This window comes from Quercus robur, chromosome 4 (genome assembly GCF_932294415.1).
Source record: "Quercus robur chromosome 4, dhQueRobu3.1, whole genome shotgun sequence".
In the NCBI taxonomy this organism is placed as follows: Eukaryota; Viridiplantae; Streptophyta; class Magnoliopsida; order Fagales; family Fagaceae; genus Quercus; species Quercus robur.
This window is the reverse complement of record NC_065537.1, coordinates 84549248-84574221: the sequence shown is the minus strand read 5'-3', so window position 1 is coordinate 84574221 and position 24974 is coordinate 84549248. Positions and strand designations below refer to the sequence as shown.

The 24974-nt window shown below is 36.6% G+C and overlaps 1 long non-coding RNA gene and 1 pseudogene across 2 annotated transcripts; one reads left to right on the top strand and one right to left on the bottom strand.

Moving 5' to 3' along the window:
* Positions 1-3544: 3544 nt before the first annotated feature.
* Positions 3545-6041, bottom strand: LOC126722809 (O-fucosyltransferase 20-like; annotated as a pseudogene).
* A 5123-nt stretch (positions 6042-11164) lies between these two features.
* LOC126724098 (uncharacterized) lies at positions 11165-24597 on the top strand. 2 transcript variants are annotated; one of them, XR_007654612.1, is made up of 5 exons: positions 11165-11733; positions 12770-12844; positions 16458-16610; positions 16999-17117; positions 22824-24597. It is a non-coding gene; the product is annotated as an uncharacterized LOC126724098 (long non-coding RNA). The 2 variants fall into 2 exon arrangements; XR_007654613.1 differs by lacking the exon at positions 16458-16610 and having other exon boundaries at positions 11166-11733.
* The last annotated feature ends 377 nt before the right edge of the window (positions 24598-24974 follow it).

Genomic DNA, 24974 nt, shown 5'->3' with positions numbered 1-24974 from the left:
TAATCTTTGTGTTTGTTGGAAGTACGCCTGGTGATGACAGCACTCGGAATGTCGAAGGTCGTGGGAGCCAACGATCGGCCCAGATGCCAATGGAGTTATCATCCCCTGCCTGACAAGGAAGGATTCAGAAAGTTAGTTATGTCTTTAGAAAATGTCAAAAATACTCCTATTCAAATTCTTATTTTTTTAAGGGGATTATTTTGATAACCAAAACTTATCATATAATTACCATTGATATTACTCAAATAATTAATAGTACTCTCAACCCAAACATGTATTTTTCCATTCTTAAGTAGGTACACCCGAATTGGACTGAAATGATGTAAAATAGACCAAATGAACTGAATAGACTATAATGGACCTCTCATTTAGTACAAAGAAATTTGTACCTATCTAGATGATTTATAAATTATTAGGCATTTATTCTTGGTTGCCAAGCTCCTTTGAATCTCAACATGGTAGTGGAATTTTTTTTATAAAAGAATTTTTCTATTACTTTAATATAGTATATCTATACAATATCTAAAAACTGAAGTGTAGCATTAATTGCAGCTACACTCCTGTTGACCCACATCAACGTAACACTTTGGTTAACTTTAGTTTATTATGGTCCACTTTGGTTAGTTTAGTCTATTTGGTGTATTTGGTCAATTTTAGTTCACTTTTGTCCACTTCGGTGATGCTTGGGGAGGAGAGATTTGGGTAGAAAGCGGAGTTACTTGCTTCTTTGACAATTACGTCATCTTTTCAGTGTAATGTTGATAAAAGTTCTTGATAAAATTATATTTTTCTTATATTATTAAAGTCTTGTATTTTTTTTTTCTTAATATAAGTGATGGATTTACTTATATATGTTTCAACTTTAGGTCATCAAGACATATAGAGATTTACATATATTAACTATACCTTGTTAAAAAATAATCTCATCATTTTAAGAAGGGTTTGACACTAACACTAATAAGACTTGTCTATTATTTTTAATTTTCACTCAACAAGAAAAAAAAATTGTCAAATTTTTATGCGCATCTACGACTTGTTGCTTTTAACTTTTAAGAGTAAGTCCATTTTTGCCATAAAGAAAGCATCATATCACATAAATTACTTAATCCCAACCTGTAATGCATGGACATGGCAGTTTGCCTATCGTGCCTCTGTCGGACATGTACATGTATTGGATACAGGGTATACATGGGACACAGTTGGATGCATGTCCCAATTGTTTTTTTATTATAAATTATTAGACACGGCCATGACACAAGGTATGCTGAAAAAAGAAAGAAAAAAAAAAGAGGGAAAAAAAAAATATCTATAACTTTACATTTCCATTCTCCATTTTCAGTCTTCCTCGTGCTTCTTTAGTTTCTCCCATGTTATGTCTCTTCATCTTTCTTAACTCTCTCTCATTATTTGTTTTAAAAAACTTATCTCTCTCTTTCCCTTTTTTTATTTATTTATTTATTTTTTAAGAGTTGTGTTGCTATCTACCTCTTCTAAGTTCTAAATTTTAAGTAGCCTACTGTTACCTACTACCCCTCTTCTCTCACTCACGCGTCTCTTCATTTTTCTTTTTCTTTTTTTACACTTCTCTTCTCTCTCAGTCAAGTGTCTTTTTTTTTTCTTTTCTTTTTTTCAATTCACATGTCAGAATGACACTCACATAATGGACTTTAACATATTTGGGACATGACCTTAAATTATTAAAAAGGGTAATATTTTAGATCTCTTGGACTTTAAATAAATAAAATATTCATTATTTCACTTAAATTCATGTATGTTTAATATTATATGAAAAATAAATACTTAACCATATATACAAAGATAAATAAAAAATATTTAATAATTAATTAATATATGTATCTTCACCATACCTATGTTTTACTTTTTCAAAAATTGCCCGTGTTGCGGTTCCATATCTGTACCTGTATCTGTGCAGGTTCTTCCTAGATCCCAAAAGACAAAATTTCGAAGCACAATTGATATTGGCAAGGAGAACTGATGGCAAAGGGAACCTTTCAATATTAAAGGAGATAATAGAGAAAACTTCCATACTTTCTGGCAGATTGAAACTAAAGTGTCTGGAAAAAATACAAAGTCCACCCCTTCCCTCCCTTTTTACTCCTGCAAGGTCTCAAGAATCAAATAGAGCATAGTTGGGAGCACTCATGTGACAATATCCTTCTGTTTTTACCTTCCCATATATTATTCCCTCTTCAATGGATATTCTTGATTTTGCTTTCCACCCATTTCAAAAAATATCTGGCTATAGATTTGCGTCCACCTCATCTTTATACTAAAGAGATCCAGACTATGCCAAGGTGCGCAAAAAACAAATCATCATGACTGTGAGGAGTGAAACAGACTCTCCTTGGACCTAAGGCCCAAAGAGTCATTGGCCCATGGGAAAGTATTTGGGCCTGGCCCACAGGAAAGTATTTGGGCCTAGTCTTTGTGCTGAGGGGAATGCTTAAGGAGTAATAATTCGTGATGGAGGTGAAAGTTGGATCACTATAAGTGTTTTACTGCGGATAGCCCATTACCAAGGGAAGGGAAATTTTTTAACTTATCCGAGCCTTGAAGCACGGATAATTGGTGTTTGACCTCTGGATGATACTAGTAACCACGGGAAACTCCTACAAGGTGCTAGAAGGAGGAAGATCTGTGTCTCCGCGTTAATGAAAGGATTCTTACCTAACTTTTGCCACATTAATGGTGCATAAGACGGCTTGAACAATACACATTACCCTCAAGGTGTCAGAACCTGAAGATAAAAATGTGAGGAAACTGACAAATTAAGGGAAAATATCCCTACTACTCCGGGTGGAAGCAGAACAGCTGGAAGAGTAAGAACAGGGATTAAAGCTATAAAAGGGAAGGAGGCCAAAAGAGAAGGGGATCCAGAAAAAAAGGAGGAATAGTCCTATCTGAGAAAGAGAAAAAAAGAAGAATGAAAAGAGCATTGTATGTAACACCATGGGAAAAATAGGGTTTTTCCCATTCACCTGTAAGCACTTTGTAGTTGTAGAATGAGTGATATAATAGTTGAAGAGATCCACTGTTTGTGTTTCTCATTGTAGAGTGCCTTTTTACCGCTTTTACATTTTTATTGTGTGGACTATTATATACGCTACCTGAGGGGTTTTCCACGGGAACCACTTTCTGTGTCCTTATAATGACAAACTGGATTAGGTGATCACAAAATGGAAAAATGAGTAATACCAGGGAAACAAAAAATTTTACCATCTTTTTCACAGTTAGACAAATTATAATTGAAATAACTCCACTTTCACATAGTTTACCATTTATGCCATTTTAAAATCACCAATCACAAAATTGTGAAATTTTTTGTGCTCCTAGACTTAATGAACAAAATTAATGACAGCCAGAACTTAAATATGCTTTTGCTGGTGTTGTATTATATAAGCATTGTAAAAGGACAATCAAAGCTATCCTTAACTTATAGAAATGCATTTGCTGAAGAACTACAAATAGAAACTTGCAAAGATGGATGCAATAAATTATTATTAGAAGTGCTTATTTAGCTATTTATACATATTTACACGTATGGATCTATAATACAAAGAATGAAATGTTATATATCCTAAAAGAACTCTTCTTGTAAAGAATCAAAAAGTGATACGGTATCATGTACTGTTTTTGTCATACTTGGCCATGTATCTTTGCCTCAAAATCTCAATGCAAGAATCATTGTGAGTGTGGTTGCCAAGTGTGCCAACTTAAGTTTTTCTTCAAATATAGCGCTCCAACAAACCATTGTTGCCCCAAAAGGCGTCACAGCTGGTTTTCAGAGGGCTCAAATTCAATAGATTTTCCAAAAAGTTTCAATCTTTTGATGAAGGGATTGGTTGCAGTGTAATCATGTGGAAGCATTCTGCATGAAATCACTAGTTGGTATGAGTATGTGAATCATTGCACATACACTCAGGGACAGGAAACCTCGTAACGTCCCTTCCCGCTTTATTAGTCCTGAGCTCTGGCAGCCCTAAGGATTCATTGTGTAATTCCTTTATGATGCTGTTGAATTCTGCTTCTGATAAAGAAGAGTTCAAAAAGTAAGGGGGCATCTGTCTTTAGTTTGGGGTTATATGCTTCTTGTGTCCTGTAAAGGCCCGGTGTCCCTATATAATATAAACAGCAAATTTCAGTCTCCATAAATGGAAGCATAAAACTTATATTTGAGGTTCTAAATTTATAGATTTAAGATCATTAATGATCCATTAGGCTGCTTAAAATATTGACAAATAGAAAATAAATTTTGGATGTTTTTTAAGATTTCAAATTCAAGAAAACTTTCCTCCCACCTGCTCTGAAGGCACAGGCAGTATATAGGTTCACATAGAGTCATAGACACATTCATGATTGAACAAAAACTAAAATTAGGTAACCAGTGAGGTACTAAAACGGTAACACGTACAAAAATGGTGTTTCTTTTTTTGGCTCACACTATGATTAGCTTTTTACTAAAACCTTTTTTTCTTTGGACAAATAACTCAAACCATACATCCTATTTTCTCCAAAAAAATTATCCATTGGGTGGGAAAGAAAAGAAAATGACAAGCACCTTTCAATGTTGTAATTTGAGATTGTAGAAACTATTATTGCCTACTTTTTATTCTTTCTCAAGGAAATTGAAGTACAAGAGCTTAAAAGTTTGCTTAATTATTACTTTCCAAACTCAAATGTCTCAAGGACTTCACTGTGTTCACAGTAATTACAGTTTTCCCTCATTACATGTGTTATATGATTAACCTTTGGCTGATATTATTTGATAAGGCCAGATCAATATGGCAAGTAATCTTGTGATTTCTCATGCAAGAAACTTATATGTTCTACAAAATTGATACAAATAATGCAGTATATACTGGGGAAAATGGTGATGGTGATACCTGGATGACATGGCCCATGTTCCCTCCATGAGATGGCATGAAAATACATCACTGTTCTCTGAGACTATATAATCAATGGCAGCCATAAGAGATGCCCGATTTGCAAATGGTTCTAGTTCACCAGGCAAGGCAAGGTCTTCCTAAATATAAAAATAAGGAAACTCTTGGGTTAATGGTAGCAAGGCTTCTTTCCCACCCAATGGCTGCCCTCCAGCCCAGTATATCCTCGCATTTTTTGGGGCTCCAAGAGCTTTAAGCAGCCTAAAACATTAAATGACAAAACAAAAAGAATTTCAGCCTATTAAAGAATTGTCAATTATAGAAAAAGGTAACCAGTTCAGCATATTGCAGTATTGCACTAGTGAAGGTTAAAAGTACAGGAGCACGTATTAGACTTAGATTCTTACTTGATTACCTCCAAGGCATTCAAGGGGCAGAGACCTGCAAGCTTCTGCTCATGGTAGGCCATTTTTTATTTTGCAGTTAGGAGCTCTGGACGTTGTTTCCTTTCATTGTTCACTATCTCATCATACTCATGGCTCAAACCAGGAAGGCAACCAGTTCTAACCCATACATCTTTCTCCATCCTTAAATGAAGAGCAAGGTAGGGTCCCTTGCTTCGCATCCTCTCTGCAAGCTTGTTACCAAGTTCCAAAATTGGTGGGGCAAACCTAAATGCATGAAAAGCAACCTGAAGTCAAACAAAGGAGGCAAAGGAATCAGCTAAATACAGAACCTTAGCTAAATCAAAAGGGCAAAGGTGGACTGAAATTCAACCAAGTATTGATTAGCACATGTACAAATTTGAAATTTGAGAATATATGGATAGAAATAGATAAAATGTGCTATTAGTATGATTTAAGTAGGGACGTTTGAAAATAAGCAAATTCTTTTACAATCTTACATGATCCTATCAGGTTTATTACTTTATGAATATGTGAGTGCTTTCACACATAATGTGAGGAAAAGATATACATACAGGTTCTAGGATAGTAGGATATGAGAAAATGAGACTGTAAATACCTTGCATTTAAGCTTCTGCAGATCAGAAGGAAGATCCTTAGTAAGCCTTGAATCCAAGCTACGTAACAGCAGAACCCCTTCTCTGTTAAACTGCAGAGGCCAACAGAAATTGCATTAGATAATTCTTTGGCCAATTAGCATCCACCAAAAAGACTGCTCTTCACCATATACAACTGAACAATTTCTATCCGAGAGAGAGTCATTAACAGAGAAAAGGAAAACAATTTTCTTTTCTTTTGAACATCCACAAAACTAGTATTGATCAGAATATTGAGACAATCAGTTAAACTGGTAAGCAGCACAACTCATTTTGAAGGTCCATCCAACATGGCAACAACTAAAATAGTTTACAACAAAAGCATAGAATTGAAGCCAATAAATTGATGGCGTTTAAAGTGATTAATACCATTATAATTGTCATAATAGCTCAAGATTATTGCAGTTATAACTAACAGTTGACATCTTTTCCTGAAGGGGGTAATAAGATTCTTCACTAATTGCCATAAGACATACTTTCATAACTCTGATACGCAGTAAAAGCCAAAGGCCCCCAACTAATTCACCATGTCTAGAAGCATAATGTCCACGGATCCATTGTGGTGTGGCATGAGGTAAAATGATGTCGTTTTGAGTGTCTTTTTTTTTTTTTTTTTTTTTTTTTTTTTTTTTTTTTATAAACAAAAACTGATATAAAATGACGTCGTTTGGACTTAACATTAATTTTAATGACATGTTCAAAACGACGTCGTTTTATCCTAGTTTAAAAATTTCTCTTTCCCATTTATATACCAAACTGATTAGAGTCCCAATGGCGTTTCTCCGGTGTTTATGGGTTTGCCGACAAGGCCAGGAAGCACGAGACTTGGTCCCTTCTCCGTGATCTCCACCGGCGATCCCCTTTGCCGTGGATGTGCGCCGGAGATTTCAATGAGATTCTATGGTCCCATGAGAAGCTTGGTTTGGGTGCTAGACAAGAAGGAATGATGAAGGACTTCAGAGACGCTTTGGACGTTTGTGGGCTTATGGACCTCGGTTTCGTGGGGGATAAATTCACCTGGCGAGGCAAACGCGTTGGCGGTTTGGTCCTTGAAAGGTTGGATAGGGCGGTGGCGGACAATGCTTGGTTCTCTCTTTTCCTCGGCACCAAGGTTCAACACCTCCGCACCCTTTCCTCCGACCACAAAGCCATTCTGATCAAGCTGGAAGGTATTTCTCCCCATCCTGATCGCCCTTTTAAATTTGAGCAGATGTGGCTTAGTGAGGAAGGGTGTAGCAAAACCGTTACCTTGGCTTGGGGGCCTACTTCGTTGAATGCCTCTATGGTGCATATTGCCACAAAGATCAGAGTGTGTGGTGAGAAGCTCCTGGATTGGAGCCGGAATTCTTTTGGCAGTGTTAGGAAGCAACTTGAATCAAAAGGCAAGCAACTCTCCAAGGCTGAGTCTAATGTTGCCAGGGGTTATCTTGATTACGAAGTGGTTAAAGTCCTAAGAGCTGACCTCAATGATCTTTTAGACAAAGAGAGTAAAATGTGGCAGCAGAGGTCCAGAGCTCTTTTCCTTAAATGTGGGGACCGGAACACAAGTTTCTTCCATAGTAAGGCCTCTCATAGATGCAGAAGGAATAAAATCTCTGGCCTTAAGAACTCTGTCAATTCTTGGTGCTCGGAGAGCAGCGAGATCAAAGAGATAGCCTTTGAATACTATCGCACATTATTCACTTCTTCCCAACCTTCTGACTTCTCAGCTGTATTGGAGGCAGTTCAACCCTCTGTCTCTGAAGACATGAATACTCGCCTCCTTAGGCCCTTCACCAGAGCAGAAGTTGATACAGCGATAAAACAGATGAAGCCCATCACAGCCCCAGGCCCCGACGGTATGCCTCCCCTTTTTTATCAGTCTTTTTGGTCGTTAATTGGCGATGATATCTGTGCTGCTGTGCTTGATTGTCTAAACAACTGTAAAATCCCTGAGGAAATAAACTGTACAAACATTACCTTGATCCCTAAAGTTAAATCCCCTGAATGCATTACTGATTTCAGGCCAATTAGCCTGTGTAATGTAGTATACAAAATTGTTGCTAAGGTCCTAGCTAATAGATTGAAAGCTATCCTCCCGCATGTGATATCTGAAAACCAAAGTGCCTTCCAAGCTGGCAGGGTTATTACTGACAACATCCTCATGGCTTTTGAAACCTTGCATTACATGAAACACCATCAAAAGGGTAAGTCGGGGTTTATGGCTCTGAAGTTAGACATGAGCAAAGCCTACGATCGAGTGGAATGGATTTTCCTAGAGAGTATCATGAAAAGAATGGGTTTTGATGTCAAGTGGGTTAATCTAATCATGGAATGCATTTCGACTGTCACTTATTCTGTTCTTATTAATGGTGAGCCTACCCAAGTGATCCATCCCTCTAGAGGTTTACGTCAAGGGGACCCTTTGTCGCCTTACTTATTCCTTTTGTGCTCTGAGGGTCTCCATTTTCTGCTCCAGAGGGCAGCGGAAGCCAGGCAGATTCGAGGTGTATCCATCTGCAAAAAGGGCCCTCAATTGACTCACCTATTTTTCGCGGACGATAGCTTGATTTTCTGTAAAGCCTCGCTTATTGAATGCCAAAAAATCCAAGACCTTTTGGAATGCTATGAAAGAGCTTCCGGTCAAAAGCTGAACTGGAACAAGACCGGCCTCTTTTTCAGCAAATCTACCCCTTCCAACATTCTGGACCAGATCAAATCTTCGCTTGGTGTGCAGGAGATTAAGCAATTTGAGCGCTATCTCGGCCTTCCCTCACTAGTTGGGAGGAAGAAGAAAGCTAGCTTGCTCTATATTAAGGAAAAAGTAGCAGCTAAACTCCAAGGTTGGAAAGAACAACTCCTTTCCCAAGCCGGTAGGGAAGTTCTCCTCAAATCGGTGATTCAGGCGATCCCAACCTTTGCTATGAGCTGCTTCAAACTCCCCCTCACTCTCCTCTCCGATATTGAGGCTTTAATTAGAAATTTTTGGTGGGGTCAAAGGGGGAATCAAAGAAAGATACACTGGTCTAAGTGGAAAACTCTGTGCCAGCCAAAAAGTTTAGGAGGGCTGGGTTTTAAGGAGCTCCAGAAATTCAATGTTGCCATGCTGGCAAAGCAGGTCTGGCGACTAGCGGACAACCCAACCTCTTTGTTTCATAGATTCTTTAAGGAAAAGTTCTTCCCAAATGGCTCCATTTTTGATGCTAAAGAGGGTAACGGCTCTTTTGCTTGGAAGAGCATCTTAAAAGGCAGAGACGTTATCAGCAAAGGGCTGCAATGGAGGGTGGGGAATGGTGCCTTAATCCGGATCTACCATGATAGATGGCTCCCCGATCCTTTCAACAAGAAAATAGTGTCCCCTAGTGACTTCCTCGGCTTGGATGCCCAGGTGGCTGCCCTAATTGATAAAGAGAGGAGGTGTTGGCTCCGGGAAGCTATTGACAACATTTTCATGCCTCATGAGGCAGCCATTATTAAATCCATCCCCCTCAGCATTTGTGATTGTGAAGATAGGTTGTTCTGGCCTCACTCTCCGGATGGCAAATACACTGTTTGTTCGGCTTACAGACTCCTTATGGATGAAGAGTTGAGTGACTCCCCCTCTCCATCTGATTTAACCCCTACCAAGAAAATTTGGAAGGGCATTTGGAGTCTTCATGTTCCGAACAGAGTTAAGACCTTGATCTGGAGAGCGGGCTCAGATTCTCTCCCCTCTAAGGCCAATCTTTTAAAACGTAAAGTGCTTGTTGATGACACTTGTCCCGGCTATAATAGGGAGAGCGAAACCTCCTTTCACGCCCTTTGGTCCTGCACTGAATTAACTTCAGTTTGGGAGGGCACCTTTGGCTGGTTAAAGAGGCTCTCCAAAGATTGCAACTCTTTTTTGGATGTCTTTCAGCTTTGTCTTTCTCACAAGGACCTTGTTGACTTGTTTGCCATGACTGTGTCTCAGATTTGGACACGCAGGAATCAACTTAGAGTTGGTGACAGTTCAGCCCCTCTGTGTAAACTACTCTCCTTAGCCTCGGACAACCTGCTGGAATTTCAAAGAGCTTCGGCTGAAATCCCAGCAGCCAAAAAGGTTCTCTCCAGCGCCAAATGGCTCCCCCCTCCTTTGGGCTGGTTCAAGGTGAACTTCGATGGGGCTATTTTCAAGGAGAAATGCCTAGCCGGTATAGGCTGCATCATTCGAAACGACAAAGGTCTTGTAATGGCTGCCTTTACACAAGTTATTCCGCTGCCTACATCTGTAGAGATGGTGGAAGTGTTGGCAGCGCGCAGCGCCATTGGTTTTGCGCAAGAACTTCGTCTTGATCAGATTATTTTGGAGGGCGATTCAGAAACTTGCATTAATGCGCTATCCAAAGGGCACATCATCAAGGATATCAATTTCTCCGCTTCAGCTTTTAGGAGTTTATCCTTTAGTCACACCCGTAGGCTAGGGAACATAGTTGCCCATAAACTAGCAAGATCAGCTTGTAATTTTCCTTTTTTTCATGCTTGGATGGAAGACATCCCCCCTAATATTGCCTCTGTGTATGCCTCTGAGTTGCAGTAATGAATTTGCTTCCCCCTTGTTTCAGGGGTGGTTTCTCAAAAAAAAATATACCAAACTGATTACACGCTTTCTCTCTCTCTCTCTCTCTCTCTTTCTTGTCACAACCTTTGCTCTCTCCTTAGCCTCTGCCGCCCACTGCCGCTTGAAACACGTTCCTCAATCGCTCACTGTCACTGTTCTCCACATGTTCACCTCTCCTCTCTCCTTTTTTTTAAAGCAATTCTTTGGAAGTTTCTGAAGATGGTCTTGATGCTCAACACAGCTACAAGGTAATATGCTTCTCCAGTTCTCCTCCTAGTATGTGAATTTATTTGATGATTAATGCCTAGACTTTTATACTTTCCTTTGATTGTGAATTTGCTTAAGGTATTTTTGTGGGTATTAGAGAAATATAATGAATATGTTTGTTTCTTTGTTTATTTATTTTTATTTTTATGAATATTTGAGTTGTTGGATGTTTCAATCATGTGGGTTGTTTAATCTGTGGTATGATTTTTTTTTTTTTAAAAACCGAATTAACCGCACCGAACCGGCATTACAAACGAGGGCGTTTAAAACGCGGCTTTAGTTTGGGATGGGGCTGCATTTTATAAACGGGGCCTAAAATTTTTCCTATAGCCGCAGGTTAAAACCGCGGCTTTAGGCTTGGTATAAAATGTCACACGAAAATCATTTCAGCCCTTTTGTTCACCAAACGCTCGCTGACCCTCTACCTCCCATCAGATCAGGTCTGAGCTGATCTAGATCTTCCATCGCTGACCTATAGCCGCCGAGCTCCTTCCCTGACCACTTCACCATCTCCGCCGCCTCCATCTCCGGCCTCTACATCGCCATTAAGAACAGCCTCGATGTCGAACCCACAAGCCCTCCATCTCCGCCTCCATTGCGCTGACCCTCTTCCTTCAAAACAAAAACATAAACCCATCGCCGCCACAACCACCATCAGAGCCGAACCCACAAGCCCAAACCTCTTCCTCTTCCTCTTCTCCAGATGGGTTTGTGATCGAAGAGACAAATGGGTCATTGAACCAACCGACAGTGGTGGTTGAAGAAAAGAAGCTGAATCGGACGGCTGAGCTCGCTACTTCGACTGGTGGAGCTTTGGCACTCGCTGTGCTTTGTAACAAAGCTCACTCACTCTAAACTCTCTCTCTCTCTCTCTCTCTCTCTAAAACCCTCCCTAAACCCTAGCGTCCTCCTCTCTCTCTCTCTTGCTTCCATGGAGTTTTGGGGTAAGCTTTTCATCTCCACTATCATCATCTTCCTTGTATTAGGGTTAGGGTTTCATATTCCTCTTTGTATACCATACTCACACACTTCTGTCTCTCTTCTTTCATTTTCGTTCTTGTCCTTAATATTTGTATATTTGTTTCCCTGTTGTTCATATGATTGTTTGTGTTTTTGTTGCCATGGTTGTGTTGTTATGAAGCTTGAAGGTACTCGTTGTTCTACCTACCCTGTTGTTGAAACTGGAAGTTGTTTTTGTAAAAACTGTTTTGGTTTTGGAAAAAGTCATTTCTAGTTTTTCTACTGACTCTGTTTTTGTTACTGTATGTGTAAGAATCATGGTTCATGGTTCATTGTTTATATTTTTTTTGCTGTTCTGTTGTTTTTGTGTTGGGAAAGTACTTTCTAGTTTTTCTGCTGAATTTGGTTCTGTTTCTTTTTGTAAAAGCTGTGTTTTATATTTCTCAGATTTTAGTTTTTTTTGTTTAGAGCTACTTAGTTTTTAGTTTGTAACTTGGTATAATTCAAAATGATTTTTGCATTCTTCATTTGAATGTTGTATTATAATTGGTGGGATATCTTGTAAATTCTTTAGTAGTTTGCTTGGATCTTGTAAATCTTAGATTGTAATTCTTTTGGAAACCATTTCAGAGTTCTTTTAATGAAATTTGTTATTACTTATAAAAAAAATATATAAAAAGAAAAAACTCTCCTTGACGAATCAGATATGCCTTATATCACTGGGTTTTATTCTTAGGGAACATATATCTACATAGAGAGCATATTTTTCTTTTTGATTGGCTGAAAAATCATTCTTGGTGTAGGAGAGCAGGTTTATCCATATGCATCAGCATCATATTGCTTCTATCAGCGGTCACATTACCCATTTGAATAAAAATTTTAAGACCCAAAACTTTTACAAAAGAGTCCTCTCTGCTGCCAAATCAATTTCCAGAGTTGGGGGACCATGGCCCAACTTCTCTTTATATTTTTTCTCTTAAATTTGATTAATTTCTGATAATCAATGTGCTTTTGTTTCAGGTTTTTGGGTAGCCATTGCAGGCGAGCCAGCCTGTGGTGTCTACTTCTAGAGTTTCCTCCATTGCAGAGAAAGAGGTACTGATCTTTGTTTTCCTTTTTATTTGTTTATAGTTCTACTATGGTTCACTTTACTGAAAAAGAAAATTGGGTTTGCTTGCATATATGAAGAAAGTCAAATTTATGCTGAAATGTGCTTGGAATTTGTTAGTTTGTGTGGCCAATGAGCACCTGTTTTAAATGTTACCTTTACCCCTTTTATTAGCGTAAGATTGAGGGTGAAGTCACTTTTACAAAACTCAGTGGGTGCGTGTGTAACTTAAAAAAATGTATGATGTTTTGGTGTGAACAATTTTGTTGAGTTTTGCATGCCAAGAATTTTGATACTTGCCCATTTACTTTTGTAATTGAAACTTGGAAGAAATATTTTTTTTTCCTTGGAGTTTTGTTAATTATAGACCATGTAGAATGATCATTGTGATTAGATAGAACTGGACCTGTCATTTCTTTGCCATTTCTCTAAATTGATGTTTTTCTTAGAATAAATATTTTGAATAATTTGTACAGTTACCAATGGAGCAAGAGCAATTTCACATTTGTAGGGTTACAAGAAATATGGGAGACATAAGCTGAGAGAGTTTGGAAAAAAGATCATGGATCTTTGTTTTAACTCTAACCCACCAACTGAATGGAAAAAGGTGGTGGATTCGGGTATGAACAAATGGAAATGGAGTAGTCTACAAGCTGTATTAGTAAGCTGACATGGGGAGCTACTATACAGTGCCATAGTTGGATTCAAAGAAACAAAATTGTCCAAGGTGAACAAGTCAAGTCTGAATAAATTTTTGTCTAGTGACTCTAGTCTGTAGTCCTGCATATGAGAGATAAAATAAAAGCCCATGTAGCTACTAAAGAAAGGTCATGTTACTGGGGATTCCATTTCTGTTGTGTATACTAGAGCTTATTGAAATGTAGTTGCAGTGTTCTTAGTCAGTTAGTTGTAGCTGTGCTTATTTCAACTTAGTAGTGGTTTTATAATAGATATAAGGAGTTGGGTCTGCAAAAGCTTTTCTGGTCATATGGATTGATTATGCTAGGATTTTTTAAACTTTATTCTCAGCTCAACGACATATACAAATTATTTGGTGACTAGAGTTAAATGGAAAGATAAACCATATTAACAAGTCTACAACCATAAGCCAAACATAAAGGACAACGAAAATATAGGTTTTTTGCTGCGGACCGGTGGTGGTTGATGGTGGGTGGGTATGAGTTTTATGGTTTGGTTTTGGGTTTGGGTTTGGGTTTGTGATTTGATTTTGGTTTTGTTTTTGTTTGTGATTTTGGTGGCTGTGACAGTGGGTTTGAGAGAAGACATACACAGAGGAAGAGATAGATTGAGAATAAAAAAGAATTAAAAAATAATAAAGAAATAATATTTTAATGAAGTGGTAAAACATATAAAACTTTTGATATTGGGTGTATTGTAAAGTGGTATGTTAAAATAGATAAAGTAGGGTTTTAAGATGTTAAATGCTAAAATATTTGCATTCTTTGATGAGAATGCTCTTGGTAACCAATAGTAAAGGGGAGAAGGAAAGTAGGTCAGTATGTTTCAATGCTATGTAGTACACTACCATCTTAAAATGCAACCCTGACCTAAAGTTAAAAGTTGAGCAAAATATCTTGAAATAATTTACAATAATTTGTGTGTACATGAGTCCAATGTGGAGCTTTATTGATTGCTTCAAGTCTCAGATACTTTTAAGTTTGATAGGAAATGTGTAATCTTTCATTAAGCTACTCTATTATAATAATTGAGGGCTAAGTCAAAAAATGCAAAAAAGTGACTTTAATTGAACATTTGTGATTCACAGCTAATACGAGGACCCACAAAAGTACACATAAATGAGGTAAATTATTACAAAGGAGTTATGTGATCTAATTCAAGCCATGCATGATGGCCCCACTGTTAAACTAGCTAGTTTATTACAAAGGGAGTGTGTGTAGCTGGTTTCAATGTGACAAAAGAATGGTACAAAACTAGCTAGGGTCCAAACCTCCATTTACCAAACCCTGTTGGTGCCGGTGAGGTGAGTGATAAACAACTGTCCCTTTTCCCAATAGAATTGTGAATCTCAAAAAAAAATATCTCCATCATGTGAGTGCCTTTATGAAACACTGATCTATATTATTATCAAAAAAAAAAAAAAACACTGATCTATATTAACCATGTGCAACTTACCTGCCTTAACAGTTGTTTCCAAGACCCTATGGCCATCAACACCAACAACCTGAAGACGGCCACTACCCCTAATAATATAAGTCACCTGCAATGCTAAGTCACAAGAAAATCCAAGAGAGCACATAGCACTCCAATCCAACCTAACAAGGTCAGCTCCAAGCCCAACTTCACCAACCAAAGGAAGGTTATTAGTGTTCAAGACCACAACCCTTCCACCTTTCTTAATGTCCACGTCTAATGGAGCCTCCTCACAATTCAATGCCATACCCTCTCAATGTTCTTTCTTTGGTTCAGGCATTTTTGTTTGTGGAGTTTGTGATGCTTAGACTTGAACCATTTTGGTTTTTGCATTTTACTTTCTCCTTTTGACTTACATTGTATGCAATTGATTGTTGTTTTATGATAATTACTGAGAGTATTTTTTTTTTTTTTTTTTGGAGAAGTACACTTTAGATGCTATAGGTCCTTTTGTTGTATTTTGCAAATATTTGTAACCCAAGTAATTTGGTGGGCTATGATTCCTATAACTCATGTTGTATCTGTCGTAATAAAATTACACCAACCCTGTGGACTTAGTAGAGTGTGCTTAGTTGATTATCAAAAAAAGCAGTGTGCTTGTGTATGTACTGATATTTTTTTTTCTTTCTTTTGTGTTGTTTGCATGCTATGGTCTCATCTCATGTCCCATTCAGAGTTTCCACCCCTTTTTCCCCCTAAGGACATCTTAAGAAAATCTTGATTATTATAGTGCTTCGGTTCTTTAAGTAAGATAGACACACGATATTTTTAAATTGTTTTTATAAGTACGAGTTTTAGTAATTGATATAAAATTACTGTCATTTGTGTCTCACTTTCACCTGAATCTATTACTAGCTGTTTGTTTGATTAGAATTTATTATATCAATTTGACTTATCAAAAAAAAGAATTTATTATATCAATTTGAGACTTTTTATTATATTTTTAGTTTGCTCGAAGTAAATCTCAAAATGTTCAAAACTAGCTCAGACTGATATTTGCCATACTTCAAAAACTAGGGTCTAGGGTTTGGATTGAATATGCTTAACCTAATAGGATTTTTTGTAAAATGTGCAAGTTAAGAATGAGTACCAGAAAATACTGTTTTAACTATGTTGTTTTTTGTTTGTTTTACTTCTCAAATAAGTTTTGACCTGGTGATATTCTTTAGTCAAATAAATAATTTTGTGTAATCTGTTTAAATGGAGATAAGATAACCATACTCTCATTTGACTAATTGCATTCTTCCTCAATTTTCTCTTTGGTTAAAGTCTTAGAAAATTTGTTACCCTTTTCTTGTGTCAAATTCTCCTCTTGCATCTTCTGACATCAGGTGTTTATTGTTTGCTTTGTGAGATATTTGTGGTCTACACAATTTTTAATATTTTTTAAATCTTGGTTGTAATGATATGGAGAATTTATTGCCATAGGAAAATGTAGTAGGCTAGCATGGGAGATGATGCTAAAAGGGCAGAAGTGTTGGTCACCAAAGGAAAAAAAGCCCTTTCTTTAGAGAAATTCAGTTATTAAAGGAAAGAAAATGAGTAGGGAAATCGTGAACTTTTGATGCTGTGAACAGGAGGGTAAGTGAAGAGTACTTGAGACCCTTTTTTAGAACTTATGTTCTGCTGTACCAATGCGGTCATTGATATTGTGGAAAAAAAAATCCTGTTGAATGTTGTGGGTAGATATGATACTTTCTGGATTTCAAGTATGGATTTATATTTTTTTAAAGTTACATTCTTGGATAATTATCATAATGCTTGTTTATAAGAATTTGCATGTGTAAACAATTGAATAAAACAAGGGGACTTTATTCTGGTTCATTAACAGTTACACTGTAACCAAGCTCACTGTTTGTAGTGGCATTGGACTTTGATATAGTATGGAGTGGAAGTGTACTGTACTTTGCTTCCTTTTATCATCTAAAATAGTAGGTGCAGATTATTTATCTCATTTGCATTTTTGTAGTTGCTGAAATATCTGGTAGGAAGGAGGAAAAGGGTGAAGCAATTGATGAGGACTGAACCTGGTCTCAAAGTCCAGCAACTAGACATTCTGCAACAAGCATTAAAGCTCACTGCAAATAGGTTTGTATTTTTTTGTTGCACAATTCATGTTCTAGTTCTCCCATTAATAACTTCAAGACTTGACTCTCTTATTCATTCTTTTTCACTTTATATGGTCAACTATGTTCGGCAGTATGTATGAGTGCCTGGGGTTTTCCAATTCATGATTTTATGCCAAGCCATTGGCAGAGCTTATAACACTACAAGTAAGAGAGATACTTGTAGCAAATACATAAATTATAGATCATCAAATGCACCATAGAAAACCAGGTTTTCATGTGTATCTTAAATTTCAACCTAGAAGTAGCCAACAAAAACTGTTGATTGAGGCTCAAATGACACTAATATGCAGCATGTATCCAAGGGAAAACCTCCTACAGTGTACAAAGCTCGCATTGTCATTACAGCCTAGGAGTAGATGAATTACAGCTTAGGAATAGATGAATTTGCATTAAAGATTGATAATTTGTTGCTGTATTGAACTACATATTCCTTAAAGATTGATAATTTTCCCGTATTCGTTAAAGATATTGATTTGTGACAGGTTTGAGAAAATTCTAGTTTGATATTTAGTTGAAATTCTGGCTTGTTATTTTTGTTCAACAAGCTGGAATTTTTTGTATGTGTGACAAGTTTGTAAAACATAAGCAGGTTTGTAAAAACTCATCTGCCCAGAAAGGAAATAAAAAGAAAAGGAAAAAAAAAAAAACCTATAGCCGCGTTTTTAAAACGCGGCTATAGACAAATTCCTAACAGGAATTCGGGGGTCTTAGGACGTCACCAAGGGAGCTATGGCCGCACTTTTTAAACGTAGCCTAAGGGTCTGGTAAAACGCGGCCTAAGGTTAAACCTTGGGCCGCGCTTAGGCTGCGTTTTAAACGGGGCTATAGGACCTGGTCTTGGGCTGCGGTTAAAAAGTGTGGCCATAGGGCCGTCAGTCCTATAGTCACAGGTTTTAGGCCACATCAGAAAGCGCGGCCTAAAAAAACGCGGCTATAGACTATAGCCACGTTTTTTTTGACATATAGCCGCGTTTTAAAAACGTGGCCATAGAACATTTTTTTTGTAGTGCGGAATAGTGCACCGCACCTTGTGTAGACTGGTTCCCACCCCTTCACAAAGGAGGTGCAGTTAGGGATGAGTAAAAACCAAATGAGGAAAACAACTTAATTTACTTCAATCATGATAGAAAAATAACTGCTTGCTAAATTTAAAATAAAACAAAAACCAGAATAATTAATCCAAAACACGACATAAAAACATTCACAAATAAGGAAAGGAACTTCATCCATTATAGAAAAATGGCTTCTTGCTAAAGTTAAAATAAACAAACGGAAACCAAAATTTTAATCTAAACCAGAACCTTAAAACATTCACTAATATGGAAAGGAACTTAACAAACTTCAACTATGAGTATGTTGGGATTTTGTGCAATTTACCTAAAACCTTTGTTGAATGGATTGGTTTGTAAATTGATGTGTTTCCTTCGACATGTGTTTTACTTGGTCAATTTTGATAATTGTTTGGTTTAATCATTTGGTGCTCAAAAGGAAAATTCATGAGAGATGTTACCTCTATTTTGAAGTGATGTGTCTTATGTTGTGTTTATATATGCACATTTGCTTGCAGTGGAGAATTAAAATGCCTTAGCTTTGTGTTGTGGCACTATGAGTTCTTGTATGCTTGTTTGGTTCCTGCTTGGGAAGGGGTGCTTGTCTTAGGACTGACAAGCTAGGCTTTAGGGCCTTCGGTTTGATTTTAGGAGATTGTTTCGATTTATGGAGATAAATATGATGGTCCTTGTTATCGGTAGGCTTGATCATTGTGTATCTGGGTTACGATATTCTTGGTGATAGACCTAGTGACTATATTGGCCGATTATGTGATGCCCAATTGAGGTAAAATTGTTTGGGTTAGACACGTTTTTGGAAACTACTTATGGAAACTATATTTTCCTAAAAACTATTGTGTCGTAACCTTAAATGTCCATTGGCACTAGGACCCTCATTTATTTGAGTTGACTCGATGAGCATTTGAGAAAGTCCATTGGCACTACTAGGATGAGCATTTGAGAAAGTCCATTGGCACTACTAGGACCCTCATTTTTCTAAGTTGACTCTGTGAGTATTTGAGAAAGTCCATTGGCACTACTAGGACCCTCATTTTTCTAAGTTGACTCTGTGAGTATTTGAGAAAGTCCATTGACGCTAGGAGTATTTGCAAAGGTTGAGATTGAGGAACCCCACCAACACCAACAATACCATTGGTCTCAATATTCTGCATTTAACAACCAAAGACTACATTTAACAACCAAAGAGAAGGTAGAAGAATTAGAACATGTTATTTATTTATTTATTTATTTATTATTATTATTAAGTGAAACAGAATTTGACAAGCTAAATGAACCCCACAAAACAAATTTTAGATTACATTGTAGAATAAGATTTAATTCCTTCTTGTGGTTTAAAGCATTCAAAATAGACCTCAAATTTTGATGATAAATGCTCATCTATTATTGAGACTTTGTTATTGATAAGAATCTACAAACTCACACACATGATGATCATAAGATCAAAATGTTAGTAAGAAACTCTCTGTTGGTCCATTTTGTATAGACCAAGCTCAAATAAAGCTTCCTTGCCTTGTAAGAGCTTGTTGTGACAATGGGTTGAAATATAAAGTTAAAAAATTTTAGATGCAATGGAAACTTAAGTATAGATTTACCTGAGTGGAATCAGTGTGTACTGCTCTACTCCGCTTAGTAGCCCTATGAACCATACCATCAGTCTCAATATTCTACCTTTAACAACCAAAAAGAATGTAGTAGAATTAGAACTCATCATTGTTATTATTATTGTTGTTGTTGGATGGAACTCATGTTACCTCTAATAAAGAGAAACCAAATTTGACAAAACCACAAAACAAGTATTAAACAACATGGTAGAACAGGATTTAACTCTTGAGCTAAAGCATTCAAAATAAAAATATGAATAAAAACCCTCACATATGAGACTTGTGATAAAAAGTCATCGCTATACAAATACACATACAAGTGATCATAAGGTCATTCTCCATTTTGTTATAAATCAAGTTCAAATAGCACGTTTAATATTAAGTTAAAAATTTTAAATGCAAAGAAAACTCGAAAGTATAGATTACCTCAATGTGTGTTTGAGATGAAGGTACTCGAATTTGCCTAGTAACCTTTCTATTATCAACTCTATCAGCTGATCTAAATAAGTTTAAAGTTTCATCATATTGCCACCCAGTAATATTGGATTCCCTAACCTTGCCTTCAACCTCATTCACCAGTTTTTTGAGACAATCCTCACTATTCTTGCGATTCTTGAAAAATGATTCACTTAGCAATTGTTCGGCCATGGGCCTGGTTTTAGGATTTGTTCTCAGGCAACTCATCACTATTCCACGGAATTCGTCGGACAATTTTTCAGATTCGTAATATAATTCTCATACCCATATGGTAACCCAATCCTTTCTTTATTTTGTTCTAGCTAAGGCACTGACTTAGGGAGGGAAGTTAGAGGAGGACCACCATGGAATGACTCTAATGTGCAAATTCCAAAATTCCATATATCATTCACCTTAGCTTTTTCGTTATTACATTCTAGTGGATCACGTTCTAGTGCAATCCAATATGGCACTGAATCTTTGCCTTTTACGTACTTGGAACTTGAGTTCGAGGTACCAAAGTCAAAGATTTTAACTGATCCATTTGAGTCTATCAAAATATTCGATGGCTTCAAGTTTTCGTGAAATTTATCTTGTTCATGAAGAAAAGACAAAGCCGTTAGAGTTGTTTTCAAAGTAATGGCAATCTGTCGCTCGTTTAACTCATGAGGCAAATAATATTTTATCGATCTTAAAGAATACATGAATGACAATACCACCCAAATACGATCATTAGACCTAAAGAAACATTTGGTAGTAGGGATGTTTTCGTGTGAGATCCTCCTTGTAACACGTAAAACACTCTCGAAATTTGAACTCGGTTTTTCAAGATGAATTATTTTGATTGTCACCTCAGTGTTCAAATACTTGGCCTTGTAAACAGTGGAACTAGCACTGCTAGAAATTCTTCTAATCAATTCGTAGGGACGAGAAGTTGATGGGCATCGGACCTCTAGATTAGCCATGGTGGAGAAGAAGAAAATATAGCAGTTCTTGAACAAGAATCTTCAAGGGAAAAAAAAAAATACCAACCCCACCAGGACACCACTCTCAGATTTCATGCATTAGGTTTATTCTTAAGAGAACTTCTTGCTCTACTGCTAAACAAGAAGAAGTTCATTTTTTTTTTTTTTTTTTTTGGAGATTCTTGTTCAAAAACTGCCATATTTTCTTCTTCTCTACCATGGCTGATCGAGAGGTCCAATACATCAACTTCTCATTCCTACGAATTGATTGGTAGAATTTCTAGCAATGCTAGTTCCATTGTTTACAAGGCCAAGTATTTGAACACTAAGGTGGCAATCAAAATAATTCATCTTGAAAAACCGGGCTCAAATTTCGAGAGTGTTTTACTTTCTGCAAGGAGGATCTCACATGAAAACATCCTTACTGCTAAATATTTCTATAGATATAATGATTGTATTTAGGTGGTATTGTCATTCATGTATTCTTTAAGATCGATAAAATATTATATTATTTGCTTCTTGTGTCAAACGAGCGATAGATTGCCATTACTTTGAAACCAACTCTCACGGCACTGTCTTTTCTTCACAAACGTGATAAATTTCACAGAAACTTGAAGCCATCTAATATTTTGATAGACTCGAATGGATTAGTTAAAATCTCTTACTTTGGTACCTAGAACTCAAGTTCTAAGTACGTAAAAAGCAAAAACTCAGTGTCATATTGGATTGCACTAGAACGTGATCTACCAGAATGTAATAATGACAAAGCTAAGGCGGATGATATACGAAATTTTGAAATTTGCGCATTAGAATTATTCCATGGTGATCCTCCTCTAACTTCCCTCCCTAAGTTAAGAGCCTTTGCTAGAACAAAATAAAGAAAGGATTGGGTTACCAGATGGGTATGAAAATTATATTACGAATCCAAAAAGATTGTCCAACGAATTCCGTAGAATGGTGATGAGTTGCTTGAGAACAAATCCTAAAACCAAACCCACGGCTGAATAATTGCTAAGTGAATCATTTTTCAAGAATCACAAGAATAGTGAGGATTGTCTCAAAAAACTGGTGAATAAGGTTGAAGGCAAGGTTAGGGAATCCAACATTACTGAGTGGCAATATGATGAAACATTAAACTTATTTAGATCAGTTGATGATAGAAGGGTTACTAGGCAAATTTGAGTACCTTCGTCTCAAACACACATTAAGGTAATCTGTACTTTCGAGTTTTCTTTGCATTTAAAGTTTTGAACTTAATATTAAACGTGCTATTTGAACTTGATTTATAATACAATGGAGCATGACCTTATGATCACCTGTATTTGTATAGCTATAACTTTTTATCACAAGTCTCAAATTATATGTGAGGGTTTTTACTCAAATTTTTATTTTGAATGCTTCAGCTCAAGAGTTAAATCCTATTCTATCATGTTGTTTAATACTTCTTTTGTGGGTTTGTCAAATTTGGTTTCTCTCTATTAGAAGTAATATGAGTTCCATCCAACAAAAAAAATAAGAAAATAATAATGATCAGTTCTAATTCTGCTACTTTCTTTTTGGTTGTTAAATGCAGAATATTAAGATTGATAGTATGGTTCATAGGGCTACTAAGTGGGGTAGAGCAGTACACACTGATTCCACTCAGGTAAATCTATGCTTAAGTTTCCATTGCATCTTTTAATATAATTTTTATGTTATCAAAAAGAAAAAAAAAGTTTCCATTGCATCTAAAATTTTTGAATTTTATATTTGAACTCAATTGTCACAAGAAGCCAAGAAAAGTGTTATTTAAGCTTGGTCTATGACAAAATGGAGTAACGTACTAACATTTTGAGCTTATGACTGTTTGTGGGTTTGTATAGCTATGAATTTTTATCAGTGACGAAATCTCAATTATATGTAAGGGTATATAGTCAAATTTCGGTGTCTATTTTGAATGCTAATTTAGACCACAAGGAGTTAAATCCTTTTCTACATTGTTAAATCCTTTTCACTGGAAACAAGTTCCATTTATAAGAAAATAATAATAACAATTTCTAATTCTGCTATGTTCTCAATCTCAACCATCTCAAACAAACATGGAGCCAACTTTGGTAAATCTATACTTGTGAGTTTCCTTTGCATTTAAAATTTTTTAGTTATGAATTTTTATCAGTAACAAAGTCTCAATTATATGCGAGGGTTTATAATTAGATTTCAGTGTCTATTTCAAATGGTTTAGACCACAAGGAGTGAAAAATCCTATTCTATAATTAACTTCACATTTCTTTTGTGGAGTTAATTTAGTTTGTCAAATTCGATTTCTCTATATTATTAACAGGTTCCATTTATCAAAAATAAGAAAATAATAATAATGAGTTCTAATTCTACTACTTTTTTTTTTTTTTTGGTTAAATGCAAAATATTGAGCAACTTGTTAAATGTAGACTAGAGCAAGTTGTGATAGGGCTTTTCAATTTCAACATTCTCAAACATATACTGAGCCAACTTATCAGGTAAATTTATACTTTTGAGTTTATTTTGCCTTTAAGATTCTAAACTTTATATTTGACCTCATTGTCAAACCAAGCTCTTACAGGGCATGGAAGTGTCACTTGAGCTTGGTCTATGAAAAAATGGATCAACACATAGAACCTTACTAACATTTTAAGCTTATGATGACCGTGTGTGTGGGCTTGTATAGCTATGAATTTAAATTAATAACGAAGTCTCAATTATATGTGAGGGCTTTTAATCATATTTCAATCTAGTCCAAGACTCCTTCATCACCCATAGCTGAATACATAAAATTTTTGCTTGATTAACCGATGCACATAGATAGACACAGGTGTTCTCCAAAAGTCCCTAACTTCCATAACTCTGACGTACTGTAATATTTTTCTGATGATTCATCTCTAGTGTAATAAGAAACAGATTTTGGCCATGGCAGCTCATGAAATATCTCATCTGCTAAATCAAAATAAACGATTGACGGCTTCATATAATGGTTAGCACTCCAATAAATTGCCCCATTGCATTATATAGTCTTTTTGCTAAATGGAATGCTGCAGTTAAAAATATTGTCCTCATCCACCAGAATTGTCCTCCAAGTACAGGTCTTGAGTGAAAAGATCTCGATCTGCAATATATCAATATCGAAAGTCTGATAGGGCCTTAATGTCTTGTGAACATCAGTGGAATAATCATGGCAAAAGCCAAAACGGTGAAACCGACAAGAAAATGAATCAGGTGTTGATGTTGGACTTGGTATGTTTTTGTAACTTTTGGTAGATGGGTTCCAAACCAAATATTGGGATGTACATATGTGCACATTATATAATTCAATACATAACAAGCCATTGCAAGAAGTCAAGTTTGTCTCAACATCTTTTTCACCCCACAATGGAAAACCATGAAAATCAACACCTACAGGTTGACCATGAATAGCACGGCTTCGAAACAGTGCTCCATAACCTGATGATAGAACACAATTGTCAGTCAAAACAAGGACGTTCATTCGGTTGGGGTTTTGAGATGCTCTCTGAAAGTGGGATTTAGCAAATTGGTGACTATTGATCAAAGTGTGCCATGCTTTCGATACACACTTGAATCACATAAGAGACTTCACTGGTAGTCTCAAAAGAATTTCCTCGATGAGGTTTGGTATAGTATAGCTTCATGGCCGTGCCTTGCAGATTCTCATACTCAGCTCAGGTCCTTGGCTCTCTACAATCAATATATAAGA